A 26,311-nucleotide genomic window follows, 5' to 3' on the forward strand; every position below is an offset into this window, starting at 1 on the left:
AAATTCAAAGTCAGGTTCAGCAACTTAACAAAGCCCTATTTCAAAGTAAAATATAAAATAAAGCTAGGAGTCCAGCTCAGAGGTAAAGCGTCCTTGGGTTTACACACAGTTAAAAAACAAACCTATATCTAAAAATTATTTCTTATTGATGCATTATAGTTACATATCTTAATGGGGTAGAAAATGATAGAGACATACAAGCACACATCATTCATTTAGCCCTTCCCCAATTAACACCTCATTCCCTATTTCTCCTTCTCATGTTTGGCTTAATGATTGACTTTAATATGTTTGTGAAAATTAGGAAATTTTTATTTTCTTCTCTCCCATTATCCTCAGTTAGGTCAACTTATTTGCTCATCTATGGTTTCTCCTTTGTCTGTTATTCTTCCTACGATCCTTTCTCTCATTAGCTTCCACAAATTAGGGAGAACATCCAACTTTTTACATTTTCTGACTGACTAATCTCACTTAGCATAATGTTCTCCACTTCCATGAATATTCTTTTAAATGACAAAATTGTGTTCTTCTTTATGGCTGAGTTAAATTCCACTGTGTACATAATCCATAGTTTTGTAATCCATTCATCTGTTGATGGACATCTTGGCTGGTTCCATAGTTTGGCGATTGTGGATTGTGCAGCTATGAACATAGATATGCATCCCTTAGTTTGGTTTCTAGTCTTTTGGGTAGATACCCAAAAGTGATATTGCTGGATCATATGGTAGTTTCATTTCTATTCTTCAGAGAATCCTCCATATTGTTTTTCAAAGTGGTTGCATAATTTGCAATTTTACCAACAATATATTAGAGTTCCCACTTCTCCACACCTTCATCAGCATTTGTTAATGTTATGTTTTTAATGATTGCCATTCTAACTGGAGTTAGGTGAAATATCAGGGTAGTTTTGATTTGCATCTCTCTGATTGCTAACAATGTTGAACTTTTTTTCATACAATTTTTATGCAACAGCATCTCATGCAGATCTTGATAAAGCTCGATCAGGGGATCCGCAACGGCGTAGATCCCCCATGAAGTATGTCTAGCATTCCTTTCTTCAAAAATTATTTTAGGATTATTTGGATTAATATGTATAATTAGAATTTTATGTATAAGCATTATAACTAAAACTGATGGGCAGTGGCTTGTGAGAGACTCAGGCAGCAAAGATTTTTTTCCCAAGGATAAAGCTTGGGCCAAACATTAAGTTCAAACTGACATTAGTTTGGGCCAATGTATAAGATTAAGTTTGAGTCAGCCTTGGGAAGTCAGACAAAGCATAGTATGATTATTTAAATATCTGACACCCTTGCCCTAAACTCTATAAAAAATAAAACTTTTCCTGTCCTTGGAGATCCTGCTTGCATGGCCATGCCCTTGCTTTTCTGCCAAAAAAGAAAATATAAAAATTATAACAAATCCTGAATAAAATGGAGAAGCTTGAATCTGATCTCGTGTGACAGTTCTTCTCTCATCAACCTTGGCTCTTCTCTCACCAACAAACGGACCTCGACTCTTGCTAGGGCTGGACCCTGGCATTCTTAGCCATTTAAATTTCTTCTTTTGTGAAGAGTCTATTTAGTTCACTGTCCCTTTTATTATTTGGTTATTTGTTTTCTTAGTGGTTAGTTTTTGAGCGTTCTGTATATTCTAGATATCAGTCCTTTATTTGAGGAGTAGTTGGAGAAAATTTTTTCCCATTCTGTTGACTTTCTGTTGAGATCCTTGTTAGTTACATTTGCTGTTCAGAAGCTTTTCAGTTTAATGCAATCGCACATATTGATACACCTTTTAATTTATTGTGCATTTGGGGTCTTATTGAGAAATTTTTTACCTGTTCCTATGTATTGCAGTGTTGGTCCTATGCTCTCTTCACGGAGTTGCAACATCTCTGTTTTGATTTCCAAGTCTTTGATCCATCTTGATTTGAATCCATTTTGATTTGTACAGAGTTAGAAAGTGAGGTTTATTTCCATTTTTCTGCATATGGATAACCGGTTTTGCCAACACCATTTACTGAAGAGGCTATATTTTGTCCAGTGTAGGTTTGGGGCCTCTTTGTAAAAAACAAATTGGCTAAAAGTTGTGGATTTGTGTCTGAGTCTGGTATTCTGCTCCATTTGTCTACGTATCTATTTTTGTGCCAGTATCATGCTGTTTTTTTTTTTTATTACTATGGCTTCATATTAAAGTCTGAAGTCAGGTTATTGTAATGTATCCTAATGGTTCTTGTTGCTGAGAACTACTCTGGTTCTGAGTTTTTGTTGTTCCAAATAAATTCAATGACTGATTTTTTTTTATTTCTGTGAGAAATAATCTTGGGAATTTCATATGTATTGCATTGAATCTGTATATCACATTGTGAAGGATGGCCATTTTGATATTTATTGCCTATCGAAGAGCATGAAATATTTTTCCATCTCTTAAGGTCTTCTTCGATTTCTCTTTCCAGTGTTTTATAATTTTCTTTGTAGAGGTCTTTTACCTCCTTAGTTAAGTTTATTTCTATGAATTATATTTTTGTGGGATATCATGAATGGAAATATATTCTGAATTTCTTTTTCAGTGGATTTGTACTTGTTATATAGGAAAGCCTCTGAATTTTTAAGATTGATTTTGTATCGAGACACTTTGCTGAATTTGTTGATCAGTTTTATAGGCATTATTGTTCAGTTTGTTGGGTGTTCTAAGTATAGTTTATTATGTAGTCTGCAAATAGGGATAATGTCAGTTCTTCTTTTTCTATTTCCATTCCTTTTATTTTCTTTTCTTGCCTTATTGTTTTGACTAGAGTCTCAAGCACTATATTGAAAAAAAGTGGTGAAATGGATATCCTTGTCTTGGTCCTGTTTTTAGTGGGAACTCTCACAGTATTTCCCCATTTAATATGATGTTTTCTGTGGGTCTATTTTACATTGCCTTTATGATGTTGCGATAGTTTTTTCTATTCCAATCTTTTGCAGTGCTTTTAGAATAAATTGGTTTGAATTTTATCAAATATTTTTTCAGGTTCAATTAAAATGATCAAGTGATTTTTTTTATTCTGTTTATGTGATGAATTAAATTGATTATTTTCCTTGGTTAAGTTTATTCCTAAGAATTTTATTTTTGTGGGATATTATGAGTCGAAATGTATTCTGGAATTCTTTGTTGGAAAAGCATTAAACCAGAATGTGATGTGTCATTGTCAATCTGCAAAGAATACAAAGACAGAAAGAAATGTCACCCTTTTATACAGCCAAGGAGATTATAATTCATCATAGATATGCTCTCAAGATAAATAGTATGTACTGTTCAAATAATAGCACTTGACACAACCATTTACCAAATTCACATTAAATTCACCTGTTAATTTGGTTGCCACTCTTATGTTTGTTACTTAGCTTTATACAAAGAAAAAGTAACTTTTTTATATATCTATAAAAGGGGATGGTTCTTCCAGTAAGAATCAGTAAGTATGTCACAGAAATGGAAAATAACACTTTCTACCTTGAATGTTTATATTTCCAAGAAGTTATGTTCTGAAGAAACACATTTTTGGTCATAAAGATGGCAAAATGCTTACTTAATTTTTAGGAAGAATTACATATATTTCAGAGAGAAAGAGAAATTGCCTAAATTTATAAATTTTAGCATGTTTTTCTTAATTTAGTAACTCATACTCCAGAAGTTGTCAACTAACATTTATCTGACAGAAATATCATACTGTAGATGCTGATGTTGCAATTTATAATTTAGCTATCTCTGTAGCCTATCTGCACCAGAGGCTTTGAATATTCCATGTCCAAAATTTTTCGTTGATGGCATTATTTAGAAAAATACATGTTAGAAGTGGCATTGAAAATGAATGCTTAAGTAAAATATTATAAAGTTTCATCTCCATTTTTGCACTAGCATGGCATAAAAATTTGAACTTTAACTGGTAAATATTTTGATCCTCTTCTGAGACTTCTTGGTTGTGTGCCTTCTTGGATGGCTAGATAACCATTGTAACTATAATATGGCTTCATTTACTTCAGGTAAAATTTCTACAGAGAATATTTTGAGATCTCTAAAAAGAGGCAGAATTTATACAACATTTTGTGTTACTCTCCTATTAAATGCTTGCCTAATATGATACCATCCATAGGTTGTCCTTATGTAAATGTGTGTGCCATTTGAATATGAAGTAGAAGTAGTAGAAAGAGTTGGTTGGTAAAATATATCCTGAAATGTCAAGAGTTTTGATTTGTTTTTCCTTCTTCTTTTGTTGAAAATAAGAGATGATTTGACAAAATTGAGGCAACTTTCTACTTTCAAGCGAAATAGAGTATAAACTGTCATATATATTCTAGAAAACAATCTGACAACACTGTAAGGAGCAACAATCATATGTTGAACAAGTAATACCACTTTCGGCATTTATATGCTAATCAAATGAGAAACTTAAAGATTCATAAACAAACATGCTCTTTGCTACACTGAGTGTAACCTGTATGTTCATCAGCTGGTCTTGATTAGATTAAAATGTGGTATATTTTAATAAGATAGTCACAAAGAAATATAATGGATCAGGGAAGGATATTTAGAATTATGGTGGCTATCAAAAAACTTGCATCATAAATATTCAGAAATATAATTGGTATCTTCTGGAAAGTAATATTTGTGCTATTTTTAATAAAAGTGTAACTACGTATAAGTCTCAAATAGGAAAAGTAAAGGGCTAAACTATTATTTAACTAACTAGATTAAAAGTACTGAATTGTTCAAATTCTCAGGATATAAGTTAATAACAAATACATAGAAAATATATCTTTATGCTTCACTGCAAGTTCTTGAAGCTACTTATATTTGGAATTTATTTTTTTATTTATCCTCCTAATATTGATTTTATTTTTCGTTAGTAGTTAGAGTCTCTGATTCTAAAGAAATTTATGGGGACTCAGTAAATAATCACCAACATTAAATCATCATTTTCCAAAATATAATATTGCCAGTTATTTTTATGCTTGAACTTAAGTGGTCTAAAAGACTTGTTTAAATATGCAAATGTTTGCAGAATGAAGACAATAGACAAGGAAAGAAGAGTAGCTCATTTATATGTAAATGACTTTGTAAAGAAGTAATAGAGCATGTATTTCTTCATGTTATAAAAAATTCAATATCCTGAAAAATAATCTTGTTACAAGAAATTAAGTTAAGGAAGAGAAAACACAGTATCTTAATATGTAAAACAATTGTCTAGTTATCTGATATATATGAACATTTTCCTGGGAAGCAAGTGCAACCACTTAGCCTAACAAAATTATCACTGATCAAAGTATTATTATTTGCTTATTATTGTAAGCTAGCATTTTCTCTTCTCAAATTTAAATATTTTTAGAAGTCAGAAGTACAATGCAAGGCATACACTATTATAGTTTATTAGAAAATGCATACACAAAATGGCATATTTTTGCATTGAAACAGTGCATATGAGAAAATAGTTGCTTGCTCTTCTTATTTTAATTAAATTTAATTGTAATTAATATTTTTAAAAATTTATATATGTTTATAAATTACCATGTGATGTTTTGCTACATGTACATACTACATGATATCTAAGTCAGGTTAATAAAATCTATTTTTAAATATTTATCATTTCTATATAATCAAAATATGCAAAATTTATTATTTTATTTTTTGAAATGTACAATTAAAAATTATTATCTGTAGTAATTCTCCTAAACAAGAGCACACATGAACATCTTGGTCCCATCTAAACTGTAACTCCATATGCACTGATCATCTTTTCTCCTTTCTTTCTCCTCCACTACTCTGATACTCTCCCCAGCCTCTGATAACTAGATTGTGTTCATTCTGCTCTCACCTTCTATGAGACAAAATTTTAAACATATTAATTAATTAATTAATTAATTAATATATTTGTATACTTGGGATTGAACCCAAAGATATTCTACTTCTGAGCTACATTCCCAGTCCTATTTTATTTTTATATTTTGGAACATGGTCTTGCTAGATTGCTGAGAGTCCTGCCACATTGCTGAGGCTGTCCTCAACCTGAAATGATCTTTTTGTCTCAGCATCTTAAATACTGGAATTACAGACATGTTCCAACTGTTAACATGCACACACACACACACACACACACACACACACACAGTGTACATATATATAATATTTATTTATTTATTTTTGCTAATCCTTGTGATATCGACTTTTTTTTAGATCAACATTTTAAAGTTCTATGTATGAGTGAGGTCAGGCAGTACTTACATTTTTGTGGCTGTTTTATTTCACTTAACATAATGATCTCCAACTCCATTTATGCTTTCTCAAATAATAAAATTTCACATGCCCAGATACTGTTCTGTTGGGAATATTCATACATTTTCCTTATTCATTCATTAGTTAATGGGCAACTTATGTGTCCATCAGATGATATATATATATATATATATATATATATATATATATATATATATATTCTATTTGAGCATCAGTTTCTTACATACTATACTGCAATAGTCTTAGGAGAGAAGAGTGCTTTTCAAAATATTGATTTCATTTCCTTTGGATATTTACCCTGAAGTGGGATTTGTTGAATCATGTAGTAATTTTATTTTTAATATTTTGAAAAACTTCCATACTGTTTTCCATAACAATTTTACTAATTTATATTCCCTCCCAAAATGTGTTAATATCCTCTTTTCTCCATATCCTCTTATTGAAGCTTTGATTTGCATTTTCATAATAATTCATGGTTTGAGCTTGATTTGTACACCTGTTAAATATTTGTATGTCTTTTTGAGACCTGTCTTTTTTTTACAATCTTTGTCTATTTTTGTTTTTCATCAATTTTTTATTTGTTTTGTTTGCTGTTATTTTTCTTTTTCTTGCGGTACTGAGAATTGAACCTAGGGGCATTCTATCTTTGAGCTACAGCCCCAGCTCTATTTTTTATTCTTTATTTTGAAACAGTCTCACTGAGTGGCAAATGGCTCAGTAAGTAGCTGAAGCAGTCTGTAAACAGTGATCCTCCTTTCTCAGTGTCCCAGATGATGGGATTACATTCATGGATCATCAAGTCTGGCTTGTTTGCTATCAATTTGAGTTTCTTATATTTGTGTGTATTAAACCTTTACACATAATTTGCAAACATTTTTTCAATAAAGTAGATTGTCCCCTCACCCTGTTGATTATTTCCTTTGCTTGAAGAATCTTTTCAGTTTGATATAATCCCATTCATTTATTTTTGCCTCTCCTTCTGTAGTTATTAAGGTTCATTTTAGAAATTTTTTTTCTTTACCATATGTTTTCTACTAATAGTTTTAGGTTGTTGTTGTTGTTGTTGTTGTTGTTGTTGTTGTTGTTGTTGCTTTTGTGGTACTGGGATAGAACCCAGAGTCTTTGTACCTCTGAGCTATACTTCCAGACCTATTTTATATTTTATATGGAAACAGGGTCTCATTAAGTTGCTGAGAGCCTCACAAAGTAGCTGAGGCTGGCTTCGAACCTGCTCAATCTTCCTGTCTCAGCCTCCCAAGCAGGGGGATTACAAGCATGCGCCACCATGCCTGACCATAATTTCAGTTTTTACATTTAAGCATTTAATGAATTTTAATTGATTGTTGTAACTGTTGAAAGATAAAGTCTAGTTTCATTCTTCTGTACGTGGAAACCTAATTTTCTCAGCACAGTTTATTTAAAACACTTTCCTTTCTCCAATGTGTGTCCTTAGCACTTTGTCAATTAGCTGGCTATTGATATGTGGGTTTATTTCTATATTCTGTTCCATTGGTCTATGTGTCTATATGCCAACATCATACAATGTTAAGTACTAAAGAGTTAGAGTATATTTTGAACTAGAAACAGAGTCTGCTTTTATTTTTTCTCGGTTACTTAGAATATTTGTTTTATTATGTGTGAATTTATATATATAAATTTATATGTATTTTATAATTGCTTTTTCTAGTTCTATGAAAAAATATGAGCACAGCATATTTTTCCAAATTTTTTGTTGCTGCTTTCTTTTAATTTCTTTTTATTTGTTGGTGGTGTTGGAGATTGAACTTGGAAGCTTTCCACATTTAAGTTATACTCCTAGCCTTTATTTATTTACTTACTTAATTTTTGTAGTACTAAAGAATAAACCTAGAGATATTCTACCCTTGACCTGTTCCCCCAACCTATTTTATTTATATTTTAAAACAGTCTCATAGGTTAATGAAATCACACTACTAATTGAGGTTGTCCTTGAACCTGGGATCTTACTCAGTCTAACAAGTACTAGGATTACAGGCATATGCCTCCACACTTAGTTTATTTATTTTATTTTTGAAACAGGATCTTGCTAAGTTGGTGAGAATGACCTCAAAACTGTGATCATCCTGCCCAGCCTCCCAAGTACATTGTGCACTTATTTGCTTATTGTGCACTTAGGTTGCCTTATTTGCTCCTTAGTAAATCCTATAGATTTCCTTTTTCACCTGAAGTTCCTCCTATGACCCATTTCTCCTTAGCTTCACATATTAGGGAAAGTATCTGATTTCTTATTTTTTGTGACTGACTAATCTCACTTAACATAATGTCCTCCAGTTCCATCCATTTCCCTGAAAATGATGTCATTAAGTTTTTTTAATGGCTGAGTAAAATTCCATTGTGTACATAACCCACAGTTTTGTAATCCATTCATCTTTTGATGGACATCTTGGCCCGTTCCATAGTTTGGCTATGGTGAATTGTGCAGCTATGAACAAGATACACATGCATTATTTTGGTATTTTGATTTCCTTTCTTTTGAGTAGATAGCCAGAAGTGGTATTGCTGGATTGAATGGTAAATTTGTTCCCATTATTCTGAGGATTTTCCATACTGTTTTCCAAAGTGGTTGCACTAGTTTGCAATCCCAACAAAGTTTTAGAGTTCCCACTTCCCCACATCCTCACCAGTATTTGTTGTTGTTTGTGCTTTGAATGGTTGCCGTTCTAGTTGGGGTAAGGTGAAATCTCAGGGTAGTTTTGATTTGCATCTCTCTGATTGCCAATGATGTTTAGTTTTCTTTGTTTCTTTTTCATTTGCTTCTTCTTCATTTGTTGTTGGGTTTTTTTTTTGGTATTGAAAAGCAGCAGCATGTATGTGTGTGTGTATATATATATATATATATATATATATATATATTCTTCACAGTTGCTCTTCTTAAAGCAAATATTGTCTCTTCCCCTTACTAACTATGAAAAACTGCTTAACTTATTTAAGTGTTGTACTCTGTAGTTTTACAAATTTTTACAAAAGGATTACCAGTGAGGATTTTGAAAAATTCATGAGTACTTTGAAAGGACTAAAGAAAATAATGCAAGCATATCAGTAGGTCCATGGTCAGGCATGTGGCAAATAGACATCGTTGCTGTTAAAATCTTCTAATCTTCTTTAAACAGTGTGTGTGTGTGTGTGTGTGTGTGTGTGTGTGTGTGTAACTGGGTATTGAACTCTGGATTATTATTCATCTGACCTATAACTCCAGCTCTATTTTATTTTTTTTATTTTGGAACAAAGTCTTGCTTGGTTAATGAGAGTCTCACTACTTGCTGAGGCTGACCTCAAACCTGTGACCCTCTTGTTTCAGTCTCACAAGTATGAGGATTATAGGCATCACCACTCCTGAATTACTTTAAACTCTTTTTGAATTAAAAATAAAGTGTCTTATTTATGTCTCTGTGTGTAATATATATATATATATTTATATTGTAATAATCAACTCTATAAGTACATACATGTATACATATATATTTGATCCACAGACATTTTGATCATTGAATATAAACACTCTGTTTACAGTTTTACTTTCTATTTTATTCCAATAAATCCAGCATAGAAAATTTTAAGAGAACTTGATTGCTTGGCCTCCAGTAGAGAACATATATTCAGCATAATCTCACAGTTTGCTATAAATATATGTCTATGAAGCCAACTTGATCCAACCATAAACCATATTTTGCAGAAAAAATGAAATGAAAGGAATAATGAAAACTATAATATATCCTAATCTATTTCTAGAAAAAAAAGCAAATGTGTGTATGAAATACTATTAAATTGAAATTTGATATATGGTATGTCAAAATGTATTTCACATTTTTATTTGAGGTTAAAATAGCATTATATTATTAGAAATTCTCTTTACTTAAAGTATCTTGTCTTTCCACACAGTTAAGTGAAATCACTTGTGTGTGTGTGGGGGGGGGGGATAAAACATACTGTCCTGGAAAGCACATTCATACAATCATTGTTGTTAACCAGCTGGTGCTATTTAAATACAAATTAAAGTTTATACCAAACAAATTCTTCTCCTATCTTAACACTTTCCTGTTTATTTTTCTTCTTGGCTTCTTTTTTATTCTCCTTGCCTCATCTTTATGCATTTTCTGATGCTTACTAGGGAAGTATATGTTTGCACAGCTGTGTCTTTAATCTACTCTCTATCACCCCCCAACTTCTACTTTTATATTTGCAGAAGAAGGTAAATATGCAAAAACAAGGAGCAGGAGAGTTGATTTTCATTGTTATCTCCAATCCTGAAAAAGTGCCAGTTTATCAACTTTACAGCTCTGAACAACATCTATGCCTCCTTTACTGGTAAAGAAATAAATGAACTGCTTGAACTACAAATATACTTTCAACAATCATGGTCTCAAATGAACAGGGTTCCTTGGGCTTCTCATTTACGCATCCAAAATATACCACACAGAAGTCATTGTGCTCAATATGATTGAGAAAGAGAATCCATTATACTGAAAAGATACAGGGTAATTAAAAAGCATCAACTCATTTGTATCTACCATTTATCTCTGTTTTTTTTTCTCCTTCCTCATACTATCAAGCCAATGGCAAAATTCCTAGATGCTAATTTATCGTGTCTAGCCCTTAAAATTTTGAGAAGCCTGGCACCAGCATGCTGGATTGCAGACAAATGGCCAAGATATCAAATGTGTTTAGAACATAAGAGGGAGAAAAAGCTATTTGTAATTCTGCTTTAGAACTCTAAGAATACAAAAAGGCATAATTCTAAAAATTGTTATTGAATACATTTTCCTCTTAAGAATGCATGAGAATGAATTATGTTAAAATTAAGAATGAGACATAATTACAAACACTGCTAACAGGAAAGTATTAAGTTTTTTCTATGTTGAGTATTTAGTATATTCCAGATTGAAAACTCCAATTCTGAATGAAATTGGTGCATACATACTAAATGATTTCCTAGTCAATGAAAATATAATTTCCATAGTAAATTGAGGAAAGAATATACAAATAAAATATGTATTTAGTATCTATCGTAATTTTCGTTCATATATACTCTGTCTATGGCCACTGGTATAAAACTCTTATTTTTTTTTTTCCAAATGAGTGACCTAAGTACATTTCTAAGCCTATTTATTGTTCATTTCAAACTGATAGTTTCATCATAAAAACTACAGAGTAACCTTAATACAATTATTATTTTAAGGTAAAAGAAAATATGTAATATTAACACTAACCTATTCAAAATTCAGCTATAGTTATCAATTTTATTTATGAAGCTATAGTGTAATAGATATTAATCAAAAACAGAAAGGACACATCTGATTTATGGTAGCCTCACCAAAAAGAAATTCTCCCACTTAAAATAATTTCCAAAGTCTTTTAATACCTTCAAGTTTGGATTACAAACTTTAAGCAATTACATATCGTTATACTGTAACCCCAACACACATTATTTAAAATTTACATTAAGGCAATAGGAGCCTCCCTCATTATTTTACTCCTATAAACAAATGCTTTTACAAATACAAACAAATTTTATATGCTCCTATTGGTACATTCTAGAATCACATTATGTAAATCCTGTTTACTATGACATACATGCACACAGCATTTGGTCTCCCACCCCCACCCCCGCTGCCTCCCCATCTCATCTATTCCCCATACAAAGTACTAGGAATTATTTTGGTATCATCACATACATACACTTAACCAATGGTAGTAATTCCTTCAGTGAACTTCACTCCTTCCCTTCCCCTTCCCTTAGAGTACCTCCCTGGGTCCACCGAGGTTTCCCCTTCATTATATGAAGTTCCTCTAGTGTCCACATTGCTCCCCAGCTTCTACATATTAAAGACAATATATGCCCCTTCACTTTTCATGACTGGATAATCTTACTTAACATAATGTTCTCCAGTTTTCTCCATTTTCTTGCAAATAATATAATTTTGTTCTTCTTTATTGCAGAGATACAAGTAATTTTTGAAAAAACTGTGATAGAATACATAACAAAAATTTACCATCTTTATTACTTTCAATACACATTTCAGTAATGTTAAGTTCATTTACAACATTGTGAAACAGATCTCCAGAACTTTTTTTTTTGTAAATCTGAAATTCTATACCATTAAATAACTCTTTGCCCTGTCACCTTAAAACTTCGGGTTTTCCAGTTAATGTTGTATTTGGGACTATACATTCAAAGCTTACATGAAAGATCTCAATAGCTATAATTATCATAATTATCAACAGTGTGTGTGTGTGTGTGTGTGTGTGTGTGTGTGTGTGTGTGTTTGTGTGTGTTACTGGGGATAAAACTCAGATATGTTTTATTATTCAACTACATCCACAGCCCTATTTTATTTTTTATTTTGAAGCAGGGTCTCCCTAAGTTGTGGAGGGCCACAAAACGTTGTTGAGGCTGGCCATGAACCTGTGATCCTCCTGTCTCAGCCTCCCGACTACTGGCATTACAAGAACACACCATAACACCCAGCAAGAGTTGTCTTTGAACTTGTATTTCCCCCCCAGCAAGAACAAGAGATTTTTAGTGCATATGCCAATTTACTGACAAAATCAGAAGATTTATTACTAATTTTTGTTTTTGTAATCTATAGATTTATTTTAGTTTAACTATTCAGGGGTTATTAGTTTAAAAAAAAAGAATGAAATATTTTCTCCAGAAAAGAAAAATTATGAAATGCTTACATAACAATTTCAGGAGAAAATTTTTGTCTTACCAATTGATACGGTCCATCTTTCTGAAATGTATCTTCAGCCTTGATGTGCCATGACTTTATATAAATTAAAGCTCTGGTTGAGACCTTCAGATGTCAGTAATTGTAAATCATCATTTTAAAATGGATGTTTGGAGTAATTTAGTCAGGAAAATAATTAATTGAGTAAGGATAAATGTCTAAGAGGCCATAAATTCTTTCAATAAGTAATGCATTAGTAACTAAGATATTGTTATCTACTTATTTCTTTTGTTCTTGTTACATTGTCTTCTTGTCTTCATTCCACTATTTTCCTTTTTTTGCCATCTGATATGTTTTTCCAGAATAGTTTAGATAAAACAAACAAAACTCAATAATTGTGGCAAAATCAACTAACTCCTTTAAAATTGAAACTCTGTTCAGCTTACTGGAAATATTTTTAATTAAAATTTATATATAAAATGTTCCTTTATTAATTCCACAAGACCCCTAGGACTCAAGAGTATTTGATTCATATAAGAGGCAGGACCACAGGATAGGATCAAATGTAAAGGTTCATATGATTCACTTAAGTCTCCATGAGACATTAGGAAATACTAAATGTTCCATTAATGATAGCAAGAGAAACTCAATGTCCTACTGGTCCCTGTCTGAGCCAAAATCAATATAAGTGGAGACACAAAAGCAGATCACTGAGGCCCTTCTGCTCTTAAAGAGCTTAGCATTAAGTTAGAATATATAGAAGAATATAGAACCTAATAAAGTTTTTTGCTGGATACAAATAAAATGCAATAGTTCAAAAGATGAAAATGTAATATAACTTAATGATAGGAGATGAGAAAGAGGCTATGGTTGGACTTTGAAGATTAGATACAATACTTTTAGTAATAGGCATTTAGTTTTAAAAAATTAAATGGAATATCTTGAGGAAAAAGTTGTATTTAAAGTTCCAGAATAATTGAAAACAAGGTTTCTGTAACAGTGCATTATTTATATCTCAAATAGTTGCCTTATTTCAGGTTTTGTTGTCATCCTTTTTAGAATAAATTTGAATAGTATGCACCTTATCTAATTTTTTGAAAGTTAAATGTGGTGGTAAATGAAAGTTAGTTAGTAAAGACATGTTACAAAGAAAATGCTGCAATTTTTTAAAAAAGAAATTTTAATAAAATACAGAAAATAAGATAAATCTGAGGACTATTTCATAATGAATTTTGTTTGAATTTTTGTGAACAAGTAGAAGAAATGTAAGAGAAAGTGCTCCAAAGTGGTATGAGAAAAGAATCCGAGTTCTTCTGGGAAAAATTAAGCATTTTTATTAGATTAAGGTGTCTACTTCTTTTCTCATTCCATTTTGTCTTGATACAGGGTTTTATAATATAAATTCTAATTGCTAAAGTAGTCCTTTTAGAAAATTTAAAAATTGCATGTCAGATCTTTTAACATGATGAACATAAAATATATGCATCTTTTGTGTGTGTGTGCTAAAACCAATCTCACCAATTGCCTCACTGGCCACAAAGACTGAACTAATTGTCTAATTGTCATTAGATACATTAGCACACATTATTAAGTATTCAAGTAAACTTTAACAATTGGAGAAATGTGAGTTACTATTTCACTTAAAACTTCAAATTTGCAGAGTAATATAGGAGTATATTTGGTTTTCAAAGAAGCTTAACTATTATTTAAATGTTTTATTTTATAGTTATAGCTCTCATAAAGCTTATAGTCTACCCTCATGTGTCATGAATTAAATGTTCACTTCCAGGCACATAGTCACTTAAGTAGACTATACATTCCTCATAATGCTGTTGGAAATCTTGGCAAATTTTTCATCTCTTAATAAAGTACATTGAAAGGCAAGTAAATACAAAGCATTATTTTACAAAAACTTAAATTCTTATTCAACTTTTTAAAATATTGAGACGTTTTGTACTTTTAATACTACTAATAAAATAACTGATTACATATGTGACAACTGACCAGTAAAAACATAATACTGTGCCACTGAATTTTATGATTTCTCTCAGAAATGTTTTTACATGAGCCCTGTTGAGGTATTTTGAGAAAATACAAATGTTTTTGAGGTAGCTTTACTTCTGTTAAAGATAGTCCCATGGTCAGAAAAAAATGAGTTTCCGTTCCAGGTCCTTTGAAGAGGTGAATGACCTGATGAGTCATCAGCACCCTATGTTAGGTTCTGTCAATTTATAACTCCTGTGTTAAATTGATTGCTTAAGATGTTAGACCAAAAGCAATCAATCTACCAGTTCATTATTCCCTCTGTGGGACAATCCTGATCCTATACTTTTTGTCCTAATAAAGCATATATCATACTCAGTTCAAATTATTTGGTTACTTGCTTATTTAGCTTCATTAAACATTGATCACCATGCCAAATGTATGTACTATGATGAATATAATAAATGAAGATAAGGTGGAAATAAAGATTAATGAAAGTAAAAATTGTGAAAAAGAATGCTTGTAGTATTTAATTATTTAATTATATATTTATTTAAAAATTAGAAAGGATGTTCTACTAAGTATCAAGAATAACAAAATAGAACATAAATTATGTTTTACTTACTTATTTTCAATTTTATATATTTTCATATACTTTTAAAGAGTAGTTTAATAATATGAAAGTATATTTAAATCCACTGAACTTTAAAGTTGGGTGTGGTGCCACATATTGGTATAATTTCAGTACTCAAAAGACAGCAACTTAGCAAGGATCTCCACAACTTAGGGAGATCTTGCTTCAAAATAAAATAATAAAATAGGGTGGGGCTGTCCTTGGGTTCCATTCTCAGTAATACACACACACACACACACACACACACACACACACACACACACACACACACCTTTAGTAATATTGATCTTTAGAAAGATGAGCTCACTGCCCAGTCCATGTGTATAGTACTATGTTATAAACCCAAGAGAATGAAAAGCCTAGAAGCGCTAGGCTAAAAGTTGCACATCTACATTAAATGTGTGACTTTTATGTTGATTGCTAGTATTATAGGGGTGTAGTCTCTCCTAGAAAGAAATGTTAGTGGGCAGTGATCTCTCCTAGAAAAAAATTTTATAGGGTCGTAATTTGCTTTATTTTTTATAGGGTCGTAATTTGCTTTATTTTTGTTCCATTCCTTTAAGAATGATTTCAGGAAGGAATGGGGATGTATAAGAGATTTCTCTAGAGAATTAAGAAGATCCTGATAAAAGAGTTATTTCTACCCATTCCAGAGACAGGGTCTAAAACTTAGACAGGGTCTAAGTTATTTCCCAAATTAAAAATCATCAGTGAGCTCTCCATGTGGGGTGTCTTATATCATCCATCAACACCTCCTTCCTCATGTGTATGAATTTGAAGTGACCACTTACCTTTTTTCCTGCCCCAACTTTGCTAAGCCTGTGCTGAATTCACCATGATGAACCTTGCCCATAAGTGCTGAAGTGAAATGGAAATCTAAAGGGATGATCTAAATGATAAAATAACTGCCAGAGGGTTCCCTTTGGGTGAGCTGGAGGTAGGTATGTGCATACAGGAATTTTAGCTTCCTGATATCTTTGTAGTGGAATTCTGTATTTTTATGAGCATTTGTTTAATCCCCCTAGGTCCTTCTTACCTGATTTGCCCATTTCTGTATATCTGCCTAACTCTAGGATCCATGGAGAATATGTAAGATCTTTATGCTGAAGATTCTATGTTTGTAGTGATTTTCATATGGAAATTCAAATTAGGCACTGGAATTTATGATATGATATGCATTATAAATATTTTAGTAGTAAATGTATACAACTTATAAATTAACATATACATAAATGTGTGGATTTTGGTTTGTTTGCTTGTTTATTTATTTATTTATTTATTTAATTTATTTATTTATTTTTGGTGGTACTGTGGTTTCTGGAAGCTCTGCTACCTCCAGGCTACACTCCCAGACCTATTTTATACTTTTTTTTAGTTTTGGAAACAGGATCTCTTAAGCCAGTGTTTCTGGCTTCGAACCTGCGCAATCCTCCTGTCTCGCCTTCGAAGTGCGGGGATTACAAGAGTGCGCTACCACGCCCGGCTCGGTTTATATTTTTAACATATAGAAGCAAGAGAATAAAAATAGATAGATTTATGTGCAAGATTATATTCACTATTTACATACAGATTAGATAGTGACAGGACATATGCTACAAAAATAAATTTCAGAAAAATGATCTCATAATCTAGTTATTTTAAAATATATTGTAATATGAATGCTATTTTAATTTGTATTGATACTTCTATTGTTGCTTCTGTTTCTCTTGGTATTTGATAATGATGGGAGATGATTGTGGTGATGCCTGCAAGGATGGGAGAGTGTTGAAAATATTTCTGTTCCTAGAGAAAGAATTAAAATGTATATGATTTTGCAGCTTTATTTCCTCTTCTATGATGGAAACATATTGAAGAACCATTGGTTACTGTTGGCTCACCTCTTTCATTTTGGGGGGAATATATGTCCTTGAAAGATCACAAACTCTTTCTTTTTTTTTAACCAAATAGTTTTTTTTAATTAAACTTAGTATTTCCCATTTTATTTATTTATTTTTAACAATTTTTATTGAACATAAATAGTATACATTTACACTATATTTGGTGCCCTCTACAACCGCCCCTGTTTTCCCTTCCCCCCTCCCATCAATGGTTGTCCAGGTTAACCATGTCTTATTCATAATTTTACACATGTTCAGGTTTAGACCCTCATTTATCAAGATTGGCCTTCCTTCTCTCTTATCTTTCCATTCAAACTTTGCTGATATTTCCCCTTCATTATCTGGAGTCCCACTGGTATCCTCTGTGTTTCCTAGTTTGGACATATTAGAGGAAACATATGTACCTTCTCCTTCTGTGCTTGGCTGATCTCACTTAACATAATGTTCTCCAGGGCTTTCCATCTTCTTGCAAATGATATAATTTTGTTCTTCTTTATGGCTGAATAGAATTCCATTGTGTGTATTTCCCACAGTTTTGCTATCCATTGATCTGTTGATGGTGATCAGGGTCGGTTCCATATTTTGGCTATTACAAATTGTGCTGCTATGAACATAAGTATGCATATGTTGCTGTATTTTTCTGAATTCAACCCCTTTTGAAAGATACCCAGGAGTGGTATAGCTGGATCATATGGTGGATCTATTCCCACCTTTATTAGGAATCTCCACACAGATCTCCATAGTGGTTGAACTAGTTTGCATTCCCACCAACAGTGTAAAAGAGTTCCTCTTTCCCCACATCCTCGCCAGCATTTGTTGTTGTTTGATTTCTTTATGCTTGCTACTCTGACTGGGGTTAGATGGAATATCAGTGTAGTTTTGATTTGCATCTCCCTGATGACCAGTGATGAAGAACATCTTTTCATGTATCTATTAGCCCTTTGTATCTCTTCTTTTGTGAAATGTCTATTTAGTTCATTTGCCCATTTCTTGATTGGGTTGTTTGTTTTGCTAGTGTAGAGTCTTTTGAGCACTTTGTATACTCTGGATATTAGCCCCCTATCAGAATGGTGGCTGATAAAGATCCTTTCCCATTCTGTAGGCTTCCTCTTTCGGTTATTGATAGTTTTCTTTGATGAGAAGAAACTTTTTAGTTTGATGTTATCCCACTTGTTTATTCTTGCTTTAATTTCCTGAGCTTTGGAGGTTTTGTTGAGAAAGTTACTGCCTGTGCCAATATGTTGTAGTGTTGATCCTATGCTCTCCTCTACTAACTTCACAGTCTCACATCTAATTTCTAAGTCTTTGATCCATCTTGAGTTGATTCCTGTGTTTGGTGAGATATAGGGGTTTAGATTCATCTTTTTACAAATGGTTAGCCAGTTCTCCCAGCACCACTTGTTGAAAAGGCTGTCTTTTCTCCAGCGTATGTGTTTGGCCCCTTTGTCAAAGATTAATTGACTAAAGATGTGTGGGTTTGTTTCTGTATCTTCTATTCTAATCCACTGGTCAGTATATCTGTTTTTGTGCCAGTACCATGCTGTTTTTACTACTATTGCTCTATAGTATAGTTTGAAGTCTGGGATTGTAATGCCTCCTGCGTGTTTCTTGTTATTGAGAATTGCTTTGGTTATTCTAGGTCTTTTCTTTCTCCATATAAAGTTCATGATTGATTTTTCTAGGTCTCTGAAGAATGTCACTGGTATTTTAATGGGAATTGCATTGAACCTATAGATCAGTTTTGGCAGAATGGCCATTTTGATTATATTTATTCTGCCTATCCATGAGCATGGGAGATCTTTCCATCTTCCAAGGTCTTCTTCAATTTCTTTCTTTAATGTTTTATAGTTTTTGTTGTAGAGGTCTTTTACATCTTGGGTTAGGTTTATTCCTAGGAATTTTATTGGTTTTGAGGTTATAGTGAATGGAATTGTTTTTTTTTTTTTTTTTTCTTTCATTGTGGATTTGTTGTTGGCATAAAGAAGAGTCACTGATTTCTTTAGGTTAATTTTGTAACCTGCAACTTTGCTGAATTTGTCAATCAGCTCCAGAAGTCTTTTGGTTGAGTTCTTTGGGTCTTCCAAATAAAGGATCATGTCATCTGCGAATAAGGATAATTTTAATTCCTCTCTTCCTATGTAGATTCCTTTGATTTCCTTCTCTTGTCTGATTGCTGCAGCAAGAGTCTCAAGGACTATATTGAAAAGGAGTGGTGATAGTGGGCATCCTTGTCTTGTTCCTGACTGTAGCGGAAATTCTTGCAGTTTTTCCCCATTCAATATAATGTTGGCTTTGGGTTTGCAGTATATTGCCTTGATGATGTTGAAGTACTTTCCTTCTATCCCAATTTTTTGCAGTGTTTTTAACATAAATGGGTGTTGGATTTTGTCGAATGCTTTTTCAGCATCTATTGCTATAATGATGTGGTTTTTGTTCTTGGTTCTATTTATGTGGTGAATAACATGTATTGATTTGCGTATGTTGAACCAGCCTTGTTTTTCTGGGATGAAACCGACTTGGTCATGATGTATTATTCTCTTGATATAGTTCTGAATGCGTATAGCTAGTATTTTGTTTAGAATTTTTGCATCTATGTTCATTAAGGATATTCGTCTGTAGTTTTCCTTTCTTGAGGTATCTTTATTTGGTTTGGGGATTAATGTGATACTGGCCTCATAGAAGGAATTTGGAAGAGTTCCTTCTCTTTCAATTTTCCGGAACATGTTATGAAGTATTGGTATTAGTTGTTCACAGAAGGTTTTGTAGAATTCAGCTGGGAACCCATCTGGCCCTGGGCTTTTCTTTGGTGGAAGAATTTTTATTGCCATTTCTATTTCTTTGGTTGTTATTGGTTGGTTTAGGCTTGCTATGTCCTCTTGGTTGAGTGTAGGAAGGTTAACTGTGCTTAGAAATCTATCAATTTCTTCCAGGTTTTCAAGTCTATTGGAGTATAAATTTTTAAAGTAGTTTCTGATAATATTTTTAATTTCTTCACTATCTGTGGTGATATCTTTATTTTCATTTCTAATTTTGATAATTTGAGTTGATTCTCTTTTTCTTTTGGTTAGGTTGGCCAGGGGTTTATCAATTCTATTAATCTTTTCAAAGAACCAACTTTTTGTTTTATTGATTCTTTGAATTGTTTTTTTGTTCTCTATTTCATTTATTTCTGCTCTAATTTTGATGATTTCTTGTCTTCTGCTGGCTTTGGGAATAGACTGCTGCAGAATTTCTAGATCCTTGAGTTGTGTCATTAGGTGCTTTACTTGGTGGTTCTCCGTCCTTTTTATGTGGGCACTCAATGCAATAAACTTTCCTCTTAGTACTACCTTCATGGTGTCCCATAGGTTTTGGTAGGTTGTGTCTCTGTTTTCGTTTGTTTCCATAAATTTCTTTATTTCTTCCCTAATTTCTGCTCTTACCCATTCATCATTCAATAGTGCATCGTTCATTCTCCATGAATTTGAATACTTTCTTTCTAGTTTCCTGTTGTTGATTTCTACTTTTATTCCGTTGTGGTCTGAAAAGATGCATGGAATTATATTATATTTTTTGAATTTGCTGGTATTTTCTTGGTGTCCCAGGATGTGATCGATTTTGGAGAAGGTTCCATGGGCTGCTGAGAAGAAAGTGTATTCTGTAGTTCCTGGTTGAAATACTCTGAAAACGTCTATTAGGTCCATTTGGTTTATGATTTCCTTTAGTTCTAAAGTGTCTTTACTCATATTTTGCCTTGAAGATCGATCCAGTGGTGTGAGAGGCATATTAAAGTCTCCCAGAATTATTGTATTTGGGTCTACTTGAAATCTTATGTCCAGAAGGGTTTGTTTTACAAATGTGGTTTCACCCATATTTGGGGCATAAATATTTACTGATTTGTCTCTTTTGATGTGTTTTAGTTTAAAGTCTGTTTTGCTGGATATCAGGGTTGCTACCCCTGCTCTTTTTTGGTCACTGGTGGCATGGTATATCTTTTTCCATCCTTTCACGTTCAGCCTGTGAATGTCTTTGGCTATGAGGTGAGTTTCTTGCAGACAACATATATTTGGATTATGTTTCCTAATCCACATTGCCAATCTATGTCTTGATTGGTGAGTTAAGTCCTTTGACATTAAGAGATATTATTGAAATATGATTTTTGTTTTCTGCCATTTTGTGTTCTGTCTACTCTTGGGTGGTGTGATCTTTCTTCTTTACTTAAATGGCCCACTTATTTACTTCCTCTCTTCTCTGATTCTGAAGTCTGCATCTTTTTTCTTTCTTATGGTGTATTTCTTTAAGAATTTTCTCTAGTGTTGGCTTTGAATTCATGAATTTTTTGAGATTCTGTTTATCCTGGAAGACTTTGACTTCCCCATTGATCTTGAATAGTAGTTTTGCTGGATAGATGAGCCTTGGTTGGAAGTTATTTTCTTCCAGGGTCTGAATCACGTCGTACCAGTCTCTCCTAGTATTCATGACCTGGGTTGTATAGTCTGGGGTGATTCTTATTGTTTTGCCTCTATATGTCACCCATCCTTTTGTTCTCAACGCTTTTAAGATTCCTTCCTTAGCCTCTATATTGGTCATTTTGGTTATTATGTGGCGTGGAGTGGTCTTTCTTTGGTCTTGTCTCAGTGGAGTTCTGTATGCCTCCTGGACTTGAAGATTCAAGTCTCTTTCCATATTTGGAAAATTCTCTGAGATTATTTCCTTGAAGATATTACAAATGCCCTTGGTCTGTACCTCTATCCCTTCCTCAATGCCTATTATCCGTAAATTAGGGCACTTCATATTATCCCATAATTGCTGAATGTTTAGGTTTTATTGCTGTAAAGATTTCTGTATATCGCTGAATGTGTTTTCAGTTTGGGATGTACTGTCTTCTAATATTGATATTCTGTTTTCCATTTCATCTAATCTTCCAGAATTTCTTTCTATTGCTGTCTTCATTTCACTTATTGCCTCTTTCATTTCATTCCAGACCTCTTTCTGATTCTTTTTTAGTGTTTCTAACTCACCTTTAACCTCCTCTATACTTGTTTTAAATCCTTTCATCATATTGAACATCAAGATTCTGAACTCCCCTTCTTGCATTTCTAGTAGGTCAGTATTCGTGATTTCTGCTGTCTCTTCATAATTCCTGGTTCTCATATTTATAGTGTTCTCTGTCCTGTTTTTCTGATTTCTACCCATTGTTCGTGAGTATTATGCTTAATCAAATCTTAATATTAGGAGTTTAGGGGTATCGGCTAGTCAGCAGAGCCTTTCCAGTGTTGAGGGTGGGTGATGTGTGAGGAGCTGGGGTGATTGGTAAAGGAGTCAGATTAGGTAGAGGATATGTTTAGGTTGAGAAAGACTTTAAGTATGATAAGGTAATATCTTGCTAGGAATGAGAGAGGGTTAACTACTAGGACTCTTGTCGTTAGTAATTATGGATATAAGAAATACTTTGAGTATTAAACCAGGAGGTATATTATGGGGAAAAGTTTTGGGGGAGAAAAGTATGTAGGTTAGTGTGGGAAGGTTTGTAAATAGGGGTGATAGAAGGAGCAGACAGACATAAAAAAAAAAAATCCACACAAGATACCAAGACTATTATGTAATCCAAGAAAAAGGAAGGAAAACCAATCAAAGGAGGAGAATGAAAAAAAGGAAGGAAAGAGGAAGAAAGAGGAAAAGAGAACAATAATAAAATAAAAGGAGCTAGCAGCTGTGTGAAATAAAAAAAAAGGCAAACTATCCTATATATATATATATATATATATATATATATATATATATATATCAACAAGTTAAAGTAAAAGAAGTGTAGATTAAAAGAAAAAATAAATAAAACAGGATTAACCATACCAAAACAAAAGCACTGTAAAAGCAAAATAAAACAAAACATCCACATTAAAAGTAAAACAAACAGTCCTCCTTATTTATGCATATGGGGTCAGGTCCATATAATATGTGCGTATCTGATTGCTTTGGTAGCTTTCAGAATACCATCCAATGTCTCTTAGTTTTCTTTGTACTCTATTTTTATCTTCTTAGGTCACTCTGGGTGTTTGGACGCCTTTCTCTCCTTTAGCTGCTTTAGGTTTATGTGTCCAGATGTCTGGTTTCACTGTTATTTGATTCTGTACAATTCACAGGTTCTGCAAAATTCTAACCTGTGGTCAGCACCTCTGCACTCACCACCCTAGACTCCAGCCTGTTCTTCCCTACAGCAAGGGTGGAGAATGACCAAAGTATAATTGGAACCTCCCCCTGAGGTCCTGTGCAGATATTGTGGCCCGATGGATTTTCCTGTGTCTCTGAAAATTCCAGCTGGGCTAGCCGGTGTGGTCCCAAGATGTACCCTGGGCAAATGGATGCTGGTTTCTGGATGCCCACACTTACTGCCAGAGCTCTGCCTATTCCGAGAGTGCAGGCTGGGTGCCCTGCTTCTACTGGACCCAGGTGTGAGTAGATGCAGCTGTCTATTGCTGCTGGTAGGATCTTCCAAGGTGTATTGAGCTGTGTTCTCGCTTAGAACTAAGCATCTGGCTACCAGGAGGGTGCGAACACCCAGCGGTTGGCCAGGGGTGCAGGATAGGTGCTCAAGTATCCAGTGCGCAGTGTCCAGCAATGGTCTTTGCCTTCCGCGGGACGTAGAAGCTGGGGGTGCCCCAAGGAGATTTCTGGGTCAGACAGGGCTTTCGCAGCCTGGAAGGCAGGCTCTGGCAAGGTGGCAGGGGCTAGACACACATGCAGGCTCCAATTTAGGGGTGGCAGTGGCACAGGCACTGACTACTAGCAGGGGACCGGGGCGCAGACAAGGTGTGTGAGGAGAGTGCTTGGTTCTGAGGCTTGGGCCCGTGCTGGGGGTTGGGGCTGCACACATGCTAGGACCCCCACTTCCCTGGGCATCCTCCGGTACCTGACTTCCTTGGTTCAGGATTCCGTGGGAGTCTCTATTCTGTTGTGGTCCAGTTGCTGGTGAGCACACAGAATTCTGACCTGGGTGCTGCTCGCTGCTTAAGATGAGGTCCACAAACTCTTTCTATTCTTTCAAACCACAGCTTGATACAAAGGCCTAATTGTGTAATTCTGAGACTTAGGGGATTCTAGACTGGAAACCAGTAGAATTTACATCTTATTTTCAACATTGGCCTTACTTAGTTTTCTTTCTTTAAATATTGTGTTTTTATAACTGAGTTCTACATACTGGATCTTCCTCTAAGACTGCAATAGTGTTTATATTGATGTAAACTGAATAAAACCACAGATGAGAATACAAGCAAACATTTCTCCTAAGTTCCTCTATTTTTTTGATAAGTAGTTAATAGCACTGTGAAGCCATGGGTGGTGGCCCATGTTTGCAATTCTAGTACTTGGGAGGCTGAGAGAAGAGGATCATTCTGAATCAGCTGCAGCAATTTAAGGAGGCCTCTGCAACTTAGTGAGGTCTTGTTTTAAAATAAAACAATAAAATAGGACTGGTGGGGTATCTTAGAACAACCCTGGATTTAATCTCCAGCATTCTCTTTTCCGCTAAAAATAAAACCTTCTGAAGAATTCTAGCATAATTGAGTATATTCCATATATATTAAGTTTGTATTTTTGTTGTAACTAATCACCACACAAAACTCAGTTGATTTTAACAATTCAGATGTACTACATTACAATTGTGGAGTTAATAAGTTCTAAAGTCAAGGTAGCAGTATGCTTTCTGGAGGCTCTAGATAGGAATGTGTTTCCTTGCTTTCTCCAGCATCTAGAAGAAACTAGCTTCATTCATAAGCTCTTTTCCCAAATTTAAAACTAGTTCTATAGCTTCTTTAAATCCCTCTTTCCCCCTCTTATCTATGCTTCTAAATGTCTGCTTAAATCTTTTAAGAACTCCTAATTACACTGAGATTATCTACATAGTATAATTTACCTATTTAATTTTATTTTATTTTTGGTACTGGGGATGTAACCCAGGGGTATTGTATCTCCAAACTACAACTCCAGCCCTATGTATATGTCTTTTAGTTTTGAAACAGGGTCTCACTGAGCTGTTAAGAGCCTCCCTAAGTAGTTGAGGCTGTCTGTGAACCCAATCCCTTGGTGTCTGCCTTCGGAATGCTGGAATTACAACCTTGTACCACCAAGCCCGGTTTAATTTGCCTATTTAAAAATGCTCAATTTAGCCGGATGTGGTGGCACACGCTTGTAATCCCAACATTAGGGAGGCTGAGATCAGAGGATCATGGTTTGCCGACAGCTTCAGGTACTTAGTGCGGCTCTCCGCAACTTAGTAAGACCCTGTTTCAAAATAAAGAATAAAAATTAGGGCAGGGGGTGTAGCTAGGAGGTCGAATGTCCCTGGGTTCCATCCTGAGACCCACAAAAGAAAATACCTAAATAAAAATGCTTAACTTAGTAATTTCTGAAAATCATTTTTGGCCAATGTCAAGTAAAAATTTACAAGTTCTAGGAATTAGAATGTAGATGTCTTTGGAAGATTATTATTAGACCTACTACACCTGTTTTTAATAAAATGTTAAATCCCTTGTCAATTCTTATAAATAGGCTTGTGTGTGTGTGTGTGTGTGTGTGTGTGTGTGTGTGTGTGGTATTGGGCTTCCTGGAAGCCCTTCTACCTCCGGGCTACACTCCCAGACCTGTTTTATTTTTGGAAATAGGGTCTCTTACGCCAATGCAGCTGGCTTCGAACCTGCAAGATCCTCCTGTCTCTGCCTCCCAAGCGCGGGGATTACAAGTGTGCGCCACCACGCCCGGCCAAAATTAGGCTTTTAAAACATATGGAATACATAAAAGAAAATGTTCACAGACATTTATTTACATCCTTAATTTTATATTTTTAACTTTTCCTTTAAAATTATCTT

Source organism: Muscardinus avellanarius (assembly GCF_963383645.1).
Source record: "Muscardinus avellanarius genome assembly, chromosome: 1".
Taxonomy (NCBI): Eukaryota; Metazoa; Chordata; class Mammalia; order Rodentia; family Gliridae; genus Muscardinus; species Muscardinus avellanarius.